The sequence below is a fragment of the Lepisosteus platostomus genome, chromosome 12, assembly GCF_059453375.1.
Source record: "Lepisosteus platostomus isolate fLepPlt1 chromosome 12, fLepPlt1.hap1, whole genome shotgun sequence".
NCBI lineage: Eukaryota > Metazoa > Chordata > Actinopteri > Semionotiformes > Lepisosteidae > Lepisosteus > Lepisosteus platostomus.
In genome coordinates, this window is record NC_142622.1 from 36,615,593 (window position 1) to 36,628,808 (window position 13,216).

The 13,216-nt window shown below is 34.5% G+C and overlaps 1 protein-coding gene across 3 annotated transcripts in view; it reads left to right on the forward strand.

The window, feature by feature from the left end:
• Window positions 1-13,216, forward strand: part of trappc9 (trafficking protein particle complex subunit 9) — a 619,314-nt gene that overhangs the window by 602,994 nt on the left and 3,104 nt on the right. The gene's annotated exons all lie outside the window — the stretch shown is intronic.

Sequence of the window (13,216 nt, forward strand, 5' to 3'; positions counted from 1 at the left end):
ATTTATACCGTTTCAAGCTCCTGTCTGTTTCAGTCCCTGACATGATATACAGTAATAGTCGATCCATTGGAAAAAAAATATTTTGAATGAATGCAGTTGTGTCATTATGAAAGTTCAACTTAAATCCTGAAGCAAAACCTCTACAAACTCATTGTACCCAGTATGAAATTATATACTTTCTCCTGAAAAGCAAGGAATGTAATAGGAAAAAGGTGTGTTTCATGACATGGTCAAGACTCATATATCGTATTCAGGGCAGTACAATTAAAATCATATTGCTATATTTATGCTAGCAAAAATTACACAAGGACAGTAATGTTTGAATTGCTGCGTTCTACACTGGATGTTGCATATTTAACACAAGTATAGAAAAATACATATTAAAAGCTGTAGCATTCTATCATAATTTCATATTCAGTCTGAAGACAGGGCTAAATCGCCGTAACTGATAAAGGCTAAACGTTTGTCAGCACTATCCCAATTTAACAGCATCACTTGATAATGTCTATGAGATGCAATTGTTTTGTCAAAAACAGTTCTCAAATGTTAGCAGGAACTAGTATAAACAGCTGATTTGCAAAGCCTCTATCAAAAATGAAACACACCTATTTGTAATATTGCTGGTAGATATATTGCATATGAAAATGTTTTGATGATGTTGTTTTGAGAATGAGAATGTTGAGATAATGGTCACATTTGTTGTGGATTTACTTATTATTCTGTAAGAGTATGTGTTATTAATTTTCCTTATTTAAACAGATTATGCAACTAAGCTTGTTTTAAAAGATTATAGAATATTTCCAGAATTAATTAAGAAAATATTTTAAATCATGAAAAGATATGTATTGAGAGTAAAATGAAGCTTGTGACAGTTTCTGTAATTTACTTTAGTTTTAAATTATGTTGGACTTTAGAAACTAAATTATTCCATATTTAATCACAGTTTAAACTTGGTAAGTGATACATTTACAAATTGTATTCAGGGTGGAAAACAACTGAATACAGTAGGTTACTCTGGTATCCAAATTAGCATTACTACTGCTGTGAAGGTAATAATAATCATCATAGTAGCAATAACAGCCAATTTACTCTACTGCCTCCTATTAAGGTCTTGGTTTGCTTCACTAAACCTATACTGTATTTGCACCATTAAAAGGACCATTAATCTCATGGCTACCATCATTACAATAACACAGAAAGAATGTTAACCCTCCCACAAGGCAATGTGCTGTGGGCAATCATGTAATGTATTCCAGTGCTTGCACTGGGATAAGGCAACGATGAGAGATTCATAATTTTAAATTAAATTTGGTGTTTCACTTCCAGAAGGCTCAACCCACGGAAATCAATGACTGCCATTTGCTTTGTGATACTGCATCTGCTCTTTCCCTTATTTCTCGAAAAGCTGGTTTGTTAAACTTCAACTATATGCTTTGCTAATCCTACAGCATTAACTTCTTTTTGTTGTACATATATACAATATAGATGGGGTGCATCAGCTAAAATTAGCCACTTGAGGAATGTCAAGTTAAAATGCTGGAAATACAGTGTCTTGCAAAAGTATTTGCGATCTTCCGATCATATCCTAGTGCTGACATTAATCTTTTTCCAACTATGTGAGTGCTCAGTTTGAGTACTCACTTTTTATTGATACTATTCACTTTAATAATGCATATGCATATTTTTTAATTCAACAGAAGTAGCATATTGTAAAGGGTTTTAAAAAACTACATACATGATTATTATGTGCTTTATGTAATGCATATAAAATGAGTGTTCTCGTGTTCTTATGTTCTCACGAGTAATAGATACTTTATTAATCCTGTGAGGGAAATCGCAGAATAAGAAACTGTACTACTGTAATACTGTATATTACTATTACTGGCTTGATTAAGTGTATTTCTAAGCATGAAGAAGAAAAATAAATATGTAGTCATTAAATTAATTCAGATGGGACTTAAAGTAAATATTTTTGTCACTTTTCGATATACTGTAGAGTCTGACCAAAATTAACAGCTGCTCCAGTTCTTTTTGAGAACACCACACATTAGCAGCTTGTTGTGGAAAGCAGTGTGTTACACCCTTAAGATCTGTACCTTTTCTTTCTACTAAATGGTGTTTTTTTCCATATACACCATGTCCTTCACTTACCTGTTCCCTTTTTCTCTTTTAAGTGTTGAGGTAGGAGCTTCTGTCCTAAAATAAAGCCCTTTAATATCTTCTATTAATTCTACCTCATTGGGTTTCAATCATGACCAAGTCCCAAGAGCTTAAGTCTCACAGAGCCCGTGTTTACTCAGCTACAGAGGTGCTGTAAATCATACACCTGCTTAATGGAGAGCTGTGCAGAAACAGAGAAGAGAGAGAGATGGGTTGGTGATAAATGTTTTCAAATTAGCTGTCAAATCTGAGCTTAACCCTTCCTTTACAGATAAAAAAAGTTTCCATAGCAACCAGTGCTGGTGAGTTGTACAGAGACAAAAGTCCCTTGATGAATAAATAAAACAAGAAGACATCTGACTGTTCTTGGAAAACAGACTTTTGCTTCCTATGATATGAGGAAATTCAGTTTCTTGCAAAAGTCATTTCACAAATTATACTGTCAGTTAAGGGATAGTTGAACATAACAGTTATTATTACAAACACTAGGAATTGTATAATCGTTTGAATCAATTTTGATTTGGGTTTCTTTAATCCATAATTATACTGTATATCTATAAATTATCACTGGTGTTCAGTACATGCAGTTGTTCTGGTAGAAAACCCTCTTAAGGTTTGTGGATTGAATCCTTTTTTATCTACAGTTGAAATTCAGATCCCTAATTGGTCTGTAATTGGTGTTCTGAGGTCATTGTGCAGTTTTAAGAAGAGTATTGTCGTCTCTCAATCATATCATTTGTAACAGAGAGGTTTCTCACATTTTAGTGCTTTGTCAGCTGAAGACAACCCATTGAAAGAGGTCACTGAAAAAGTCCATAATAGACTGCAGTTTAATTGAGTGATTGTAAAGCCTTTAGAATGTTTTTCTGTCTCTTCATTGGCATTAGAAATTTCTTTTTATGTATTTTACTTAAACCCTTGTACTGTCTTAGAAACTTCAAATACTAATAATCTTGATAGTTGAATGTACAAATTTATTTCCAGTAGTGACACGTAAATGTTGAACTCACATTATTTTCAAATATTCCTTATTATTAGTTATACAGTATTAGTTAATAGATCAATAGTTTTGTGTAATTGACAATAAAATACACTTTTGTATGCATGTACCTGTATGTCCAATAGTTATTTTAATGATTGTGATTTTTAAGATGCAACCTGTGTTTTCAAGAGGGCTACAGAGTGTATTTTGCCTTTTCAATGTCATAAATGTGAACAACAGTAAAGAAACATAAAGACAGCTACAGTATTCATTAAAGCCATGATCGGAATCTCTTTAAACATTTATTTAAAGACAACTATGGATGTTTTTTAGTATTCTATAGAATATTCTAGCAATTGGTGTTCTTTAGAAATGTATCAAATAATTGTGCTAAGAGACCAAGTGAGTACTGCATAATAATGATTATATATTTATATAAGTGATACATAAATTATAATTGATCATTTATATAATAAGTGTGTCCTTCATAGCCTTTCATGTAGTACAAGCCCAACACAGTTCACTCAGTCAGAACTAACCGGACACTCATGAATGGTAGTGGCAGCATCAGGTTATGGGGAATCTTCTTATCATCAAGGACTAGAAAGACTGTCAGAACTGGGGACAAAATGGACGGTTCAGAGTACAGGCAAATCCCACAGGAAAACCTGCTTCGCTCACCCCAGAATCTTAAACTGGGTCATAAATCCTCACTTCAGCAGCACAAGGAACAAAGCACAAGACTGAAGCCACACTGAAGTTGTCTGACAAGAACCAAGAAGGTGAATGTCCTTAAGCGGAGCTCACAATATCCTGATTTGAATCTAATGGAAAATGTGTGTTGAGACTTGACGCTTGCAGTTCATCAACTATACCCGGCAGACATATCAGACCTGCAAGAGTTCTGCCAGCAAGAACAGACAAAATAACACTGCCCCACTATACAAAACAGGTAGAGAACTATCCCAAAATACTGATAGCAGTAATTGCAACCAAAGGTGTTCACCAAGTACTTATTTAGGGGGCTGAATACTTACAGCATGAAATCATTACATTTCACGTTTCTTTAAAGGTTTTTCTAACATTCACACATACCAGTTCAGACTTTAATCAGTTCATACACATAGTAGTGCGTACTGTACTTTGAACCGGAAAATTTAATTTAAAAAATGTATACATTATTTGTTTTTTGCAAGGCACTGTATATACTGTACATATACAGAGGGTTCCCATTATAAATCTGTAATATGGATTACAAAATCTGGGTAAATGGGCACCATAAAGATACAGTACATTTTGCCATGTTAAACTCAAAACAGGGAGGATGCATCCATAGAAAATAATGAAATAAGCCAGACTAACACCCAGAAAGAAAACAAAACAAGTATTGGGCAATATCATTTTAATAAATTTAATTATACATTTAACATAATGCCACTGCAATGGATCTCCTCCAATAACACTTTCACTACTCTTTGATTTCATTTTGCAAAGATGCAATAATTATAAGATGATAAAACTGTTGCACAAGTTTCCCAGTAACTTAGCAAAACACATGCTGCTTAGCAAAGCACTGTAGTTGTGTTATGGTCAGGAGATGGAGGAGTACACAGGAACTTCCTGTTCTCAATGGCAACATAAACAACACATATCGTATGTAATATAAACCTGTAGTTTTATAAGTATCTGCCTACTTTACTGTAATTACGTACAGTAAAACACACAATTACACAGATAGTAGTAACAGTAGTATAGAGTATTGATTACATTCCAAAGGATGTGTGCAAGAATTTTACTTAGCAACTACCTTTTCATGCTTCTCAATGCTCATTTTAGGAGGAAGTTTGCCTCCAATGGACTTAGAAGTGGGAAAGTTTTACACCCTGGTAAAAAATGTCAATGGTGTAAGTGCAGGAAGACATACATGTATAACAGGGATACTTACTGTATAATGGACCATCTGTTTACACATGTAGTGTATACAGCACTATATATACTGTATATCCTGTAAGTTGTCAAATCTACTTGATGTAATTGATGGTATTTCCAAATACCTGTAGGTCTTTGTCAACCACAGAGTCATGTTGAATGTTTTCTCAGAGCTCATGCATTTTTTCACCATGGGGCACCCATTCTAAAATCGAGTGTCAGTTCTTTTGACTTCCTTCTGTATGAAACTTAGAGTGTTGTCAGATGTTTCTATTTGCTTGCAGAGATGCATTTACTGTACATCTTAAAACAGCATTTCTCCTGAACTTCCCTTCAAATAAAAATGTAAAAAACATTTTTTTGTGTAAAGTGATGAATACTGGACATCATCAGTGAATCCAGGATGTTCTTTAGTATGATCTATTACATTATGGAATGCGCAATATAAGAAATGGAATACAGGAATTGGCTTTATACTTACCCATCCAATATACAGTGTGTCTGAATATATTTTAAGTTGGTACGGTCTTTTATGAATACGATGCTGCACCATGTAGTACTGCAGTTGCTAATTTATTCAAATACCTTTTTCTTAATATATCACCTGGCGTTCTTTTTGGAAGCTTGGAAATTATTCTACATATAATGTACAATTAACTATTTTATGAAAAAAATGTTCACACTTCTTCTTATGCCCTCTACATTGCATTATGTGTATTATGGAATTATACAGTAACATGGCAGTATTGTAAAACACAAACAGAGCATTAAAATTATTATATTGCACTTACAATGCAATGTAAAGTTGATCCATGACTTTGTGCTGTCTGTGTTGAATGCTTCTTTGTGATTTGATCATCAGAGTAATGTTTTTCTGAAGCATTATGCAAATGGAAAACAAATAGTAGGATTACTACTTATTTTGAGTCAATGGATATAGAGTCAAAATATACAAGCATTTTCAGTTCAGGTATTGAAACACTGGCATTTATAAAAGAAAAATGTCTTATTACAGATAAATGCTTAGTGAGTACAGGTGCTTGCTACCAGCACAGGCTGAGCTGTATGAACAGCTCATCAGATATTTTACATTTAAGCCTGGGTCATGCCACTGGCAAACTATGACAGTAGCCAATCCTGTTACTTCCCAGGGCCCTGAAGGCTTGCTGTGGGACTCCAGTGAGCCTGGAGCATATCTGGATAAACGGATGACTCCTTGGTTGGATGGGTTGATTGAGCTTGTTTGCCCATTCTCATCTGCTCCAGTTTCGAATTATCTTCTGTTACCCATAATGTAAAAAAAAACATAGATGGAGTTTTCAAGATTTCAACCCATGTGAGCATTAAGGGAAAAATGATATCCCTTGTTTAAATAAAAAAAAGTATATATTTTTATTAATGTTTGTTATTTTTATAATGGATTAAGTTTAATTCCAAAATATGTATTTGCATTGCCTGTTGCTCTAAACAGCATGGAAGATGCATTCTGGTCTTGCAATAAGAGTTGTTAGGGATTGTAGAAAAATGTCACCAGACATTTTCTGGAATGCTTTACTGAAAACAAAGGTTTATTCTAGTTTTTATGCTCTGTATATGAAACATGGTGCTTAGTATGAATACAAAGTTCTAGCTGACTCAAAAACAGAAATGATTTTCATTATCTGTAATGGTAGCAAGTGATGCCCGACTGCAATGTTGAGGAAGTAAAAGCCTGCTCAGATGAATGGTTCCATGAAATAATGTTTGAAGCTACTGAAAGATTAATCCACCTGTGATGGCAATAAGTGAAAAATAGAAGCCATTTGTTGCCGAATAATTTTCTTTACGCTTGTTGAATGAGCCCTGAAGATAATGAGGCTCATAGATTTCAAATGCTAAGTATGACTTTTGAGACAATGAAAGCATGAAAGAGTTGAATTCAGAAAGCTGTTGTTAACATGAGCCTGAACTTTAACATTGCTCATTCACCAGAGGGTGAATGAGCTTTGGAGGTGTATCGATCTTCCTGTACCACTTGGCCATTGAATGGCAGTCTGTAGAAGCTTAAGACAGTTTTTTGCTTTTTGTTAATATTGCCATAATGACACTTGGGCATTTCTGTTTCTGTATTTTGACAGTTAAGGGCTACATTTTTTTTTAAAAAAGATATCTGATTCTGAAAATAGAAAGTTCCAATTGAAGACTTACAATATAAATGATTATGGACATGCTATAACTACAATATATGCTATTTGAAAGGTGTATATGTAGGTACAGTACAAGATTTGGGTTATAAAATACATTGCAAGGTAAAGTGAATATGTGCCTTATCCCCAGCCCAGATCTGATCTCCATTTCTCAGGCATGCTTTTAGCCATGAGCCACACAACACGCCCTTCAAGAGTGTTGAATTTTATTGTGTCAAAAGACTGGCCCCATATTGCAGGAGAATTAATTGTTCTCTGATGTCTTAGGGGGTTACATCATCATTACAAGGTCAATGAATGAGCGGTATTATACTTTACTGATTAATTTGGATCTCCTGTTTGTTACAGGCTTACCTGTACTTTGCATGTCTCCTAGCAACAAGCTTTTCAAAACTAAATATATCCTCTTAGTAAAGTGTTGTGTTAGGACTGGCTCAATTTGGTGATCAAAATGCAGCATGTAGAGAGTTGCAACTTCCTTCATGTCTGCCATCATTGTATATCATCAACCATCATGATATGAGTGAGGCAAATGGCGTGAGGTCTTTTCAAGGCTTCACTAGAATGAAAGGTAGTAGTGCAAGAATATGAGGCTGTATGAGTTTCAAAATACGTTACTCATTATTCACTCATATTTCAAGGAACAGAAATAATGAAAGTATTAAAAATATTTCTCTCTGTTTTATTTTTTGGTATCATTAATATGTCAATGTTATTCAATAGGAAAAGCATAGAAATGTTATACTATGATTTTAATACATTAAAATACATGAATACATTATATAGATTATTCTTTTTTGAAGGAATGTATTGTGAAACTACTGTACTGTATGTCACAAGACAGCAATGTATAACATTTGTAAAGAGAATCGAAAGAGATGTTTAGAGACAAAGATGTAGATGGTTACAACTGAAACCCTGTACTGTCATGTAAACCAGGTGCATTTTCCATATGCGTCACTGACTCGACAACTCATTCGGTTAGATAATGATGTGATCACTTTGTCTAGAGCCCCCAGAACAGAACGACATAAGGAGGGCTCTTGTGGCCTTCATTACCTAATTGAACCCATCATTTGTTGAATTTGAGAGTTGAAACCTTTTGTTTTCTTTTAAGAAGCTAGCGACTTTGACCTACAAAACTGGCTGGACCTTGGCAATTGAGGACTGGAATTGTATAGCCCTGTTCTAGAGGTTTCCAACCTGGGGCAAGGGCATTTCATTTCCCTTCTAAAGAGATTATGTACAGTAAATAGACTTATAAAGGATTATGGGACAGAGGACAATTAGCCAATATTCATTCAGGACAGTCTCTCATGTTCATAGTTTTGTTTTGCCAGGTTCGGTATCTGTTTTCTGTTCTTTATGTGGAAATTTCCTTTTGGGGGCCTGTCTAGGTTGTAAAGTTACAGTGGTATCAGCCCTTTCTGCAAGCCCCATTGTGTTCTGTGTGTCTTTCTCTCTGCACTGTGTAAATCAGAATGCTACTAAGGTGTGTGTGAAAGCCATTCTAAATTAATGAGAATTGTTCCAGAGTATATTCCATTTTACCATTACCAATGCCTACGCAACAGAATGTTCACAACCAGGCAATGCACGGTGATTACTGATCTCAAAGATATAAATGTACGAGTGAGTTATTTTAGGGGGAGTAGCACACCATTTCCTGAAAATTATAGGGTATTCCTTTTCTTTCAAGAAACAGCTGGATGAGATCATTGGATCAATTATTTATTTAAAACCAAATATGCTAGATGAACCAAATAACTGTATGTTCTATTATGCACTATTATTGGATTGGACTAGCTTAATTATTTGCATTGTAGCACCAATTATTCAATATATTAAGCAGTTCTGGATTTAAAGATGCATTACACATACTGTGAAAATGCACCTCCTGAGGACCTGGATATATGCACAAGCTATTGATCGAATGGCTTTTGTTTTCGCAGACCTAGATGAGATGTTCCCAAGAGAAGTTTTATCCATCTGTGCCAGAAGTTTAAATGCTTCTACTTCTGCCTTAAATTACATCCACATGACCCCCCCGCCCCCACTCCCTATTTCACCTACTTTTGCAAGTTCTTTTTGATCGACAATAAACTATATTTATGACCTCTTTAAGCGAACAGTGTTATACCCTAATACCTTCCTGCATCACAGTGTTAAATTTTTAAACCAAGTGAGTAAATTTTTAACCAAGTGTGTGGTCAGCAGAGTGCCACTGTCAGCAAGTAGCCTCAATAATAACACTGTATTTCATTCAATGACTTAATATGCCTGAAACATATTCGACCTCTTTGACCTGGACTAGTCTATAAAACAGATAATGATGAAAAGAATCTGCCCTTCTATCCCGCTCAAGTACATACAGTTTGTGAGCACCTGCGCCAATACCTATTTGAAACCTTATACTGTATATTACATTGAGAGGAAAAGGCAGTGCCTTCTTCTTGAGGCAAATCGTGGAATAAATCCTCAGACCACTTTTGTTACCAATAAAAAAGGTAGTTTTGTGAATAGTTTGGATTGGTTTATGGGGAAAAATAGTAACATGAATTAGTAATAGATGTGCAACAAATGCAACACTGTACAGACTTCATGGAATACCATTCAGTGTGAGGATGACATGAAGGTACACTTCCAAGCTTTATGCATGAAGCTGTACAGAAGCCCCAGGCACTTGGTGAATATTGGAATTTTTCACCAATTGATTGTTCATGATTTTAAAGCCCACCCCGTAATCATTTTATTGTGGTTTGAGTAGGTAGCTGTGTCAGCATATGCTGCAAAGGAACAAGTAAAGTTTATTCCATGTTGAGAAGAGAAGAAAAGAAACAACGTTTTGGCTGTGGAGCCTTCTTCAGTTGACACCTGAATCATGTAAAGGTGACACCTGAAGAAGGCTCCACAGTCGAAATGTGTTTCTTTTCTTCTCTTTTCAGCATGGAATAAAACTTTACTTGAGCATATCTTGTATGTTAAGACTACGTTAAGATGTCCATCCTTGTGTTGATATGCAATGTATGATAACAGCAAGGTAGGACCAGACAACACCTTTAAAACGTTTTTATTGTCCAGGCCAGCAGCTACTGTTGTCACCAGGATTCAAATAAACTGTAACCTTACTGAACAGTATCAAATTACTTATCTTGGTCACTGAAGATGGGAAGTTGATATATTTTCTAAACTGAAGTGAGAATTAACCTGAGCTTTGCTGATTGTCAACACCAGGTCTGCTGACACCAGGGAGAATGACTTTCACAGAACTGTGCTGTTGAACAATGTTCAGTGGAGGAGTGATGGTGCAATGCGCAATGAATCCTCAACTCCATCAGAACTTATTGTTGTACCAAGTAGTATAACAATGTCTGATATATGGAAAAACATATTTAACTTGTGATGGATCAGCTGCTGTAAAGCTTCATTGACTTTCCATGCATAGTTTTTCTTGAGTTGTTGTATGTTTTTGAAGATTCTTATTAATATGTATTAAAAGTTGCTTAATGGCTTAGTTTCTTCTTAACTGAACTAAGCATTGTTAATAACAGTCCAAGTTGTTTTATTAATAGAATGTTTGTGTATACTTTGCACAGTATATTCCATTGCATGGTCAAGGACTTTCCCAGTTCTTGAAGTATTAAAACATTATACATATATATTTCAGTATTCAGAGTATTAAGTTACAAAAATATAAAATATAAATATTGCCATTTTATTTAGCATAACATCTATTCTATGCACAGATTGCCCTTTTCGACAATCAGCTTCATGTAATACGGACTGCTGATTTCAGCATGCAGTCGCACATCATAAGTCCTTATTAGAAAATAGGTAGTAGATAAGAAAAATATTTCAGTTAATGTGCTTTTGGAATAAGGATTTACCACATGAACATTTGTCTTTCTTGATCTGTGACAGGCGATATATGTAATATATAAAATATTACACGTAAATGCATATAGACATAAGCATTATGATTGTAGTTATGCACATTTAAAAATAATAAATAACCTTTGTTGTATTGAAGAGTTTTCAGTGAAAATAAATGAATACTGAAATCATTTTTGTCATCACATTGTCATAAAATGAATTGGCATTCATTTCAGCATTTATCACAATGACAACAATGACTCCATGCCAGCAAAAACATGCTCGAACCGTATGTTTTTGAATATGCATGCAAAGCCTGTTATATAAAATCATAGTCATTTCTTCATGTTGTCATCAACAGTGAGCCTGAAATAGTTATTTGAGTATGATCGACCCTAGTACACTGAGAGGGCTTTTAAAATTTCTGAGCACAAAGGACAATTGTGCTTGTTTAAAATAAATTGTGGCACTTTAACTTCACTTGAACTGGATCTCTGTTGTATTAGGATTAATGACACATTAGCTAAATTAAATTTACTCCTAATTTAACATGGTATGAAAATGTCAAAAAGAACCAGTTTTCAATGTGTGTGTGGGTGGGTGGGAGGGAGTTGTGTTCCAACAATCTCATTTGTCCCTACTTGACAGAAATTATTCATGCATGAGATTGATTGATCCCAACAGGAAGAAAACAATGTTTACATCTTCTGTACAGTGTCTGGAAAGTTAACAGGTAAAATAAAAAATGCTGAGTGAAAATGTATAATTTCTTATGTATTCAATGCCTTTAAGACTACAAACTTGTCTTTTTTTCAAACATGGGTTTATCATGGATTAGGGAATTATTACATCACAGAGATGACAAATACAGGTACATAGGGTGTACAGTAGCAGCTATCAGTGACATTGGTCTTCATCTTTCTACATCATTAGCAGGGGTTCAGATGTAGCTGCTATCACAGAAAATGTGAACTGGGTATTTAAGGTGAAATGGAGGTGACCAAGAACGTTTTAAATACAATGCTCTATGAACTGAAATACAATGAATTCTAAATAAAGCAAATAAAACATTAACAAAGAGTAAAATAAATCAGAAGCCCTCACCATAATACAAATATTTTTTTTGGTTTGTTTGAACAATTACTGCATTCTTGAACCATTGGATTCTGAGAAGTCTTCTGATGTTTGGTTACAAACGTACAGTAACTATTCAGTACTGAGATATATACTAGTTTTTATATTCTGTTCTTGCTGTTCTGTTCTTGCATCCCAAAGCTTGCTGCGTTTATTGTATGACCCAATACATCTATTAGAGAAACTACATTTTCTAAAATTTTTCCAGCTAAATACTACAAGATAGAACTCAGTGGAAATACAGTTAAATACTGTTTTGTTTAAGAGTGTGTTGCTTTTGTATTATTATACAGAGATGATTGTATAAGTGGATTGGGAACTGGCACTGAGAGGTTGTTTTCTGAATGTTTATTTAGAACCTGTTTTCTTACGGGTTAAGCAGTTGTTCTTGTATTTTGACTTTTTTTTTTGCTGGTCAGGTCCCGTGTTCTTATTTGCTGGCTTATTTCTGTTTATTGATTGATTCCACATTTCTATGATCTAATAAGCTGATCAGGCCCTGTGATGTCATTGATGCATAGCACACCTTAGGAACACACACATCAATTACAATATTAAGCCCCTCTCTGATTGAATTCCTACTGTATATGAAATTCGTGTGGCAATTTAAAAAAAAGGTATACCTCTGAGATATTTTTTATCTTATCTGTGTCCTAACTGTGTTATGTCTATTGATGGTATCTGCTCATTTTCCATATTCTTATTACTTTTACCCATGAAAATTTCTGTTTTTGGTGAAAGAACTATTTCACTGACTCTAAACTGCAGTGGATTGCTCATATTAATCTCCTGAGAAAGCCCTTAAACTATGCAAGGACAGCTTTTTGAAAAACAAAATGACTGAGAAATTGTACTGAGAAAATACATTTTTTTAAATGGAGTACTACTTCATACTGTACATACAACACCATTTAGGTAGGCATACGTTTCACTGAAATCCTGTAGAATTAAT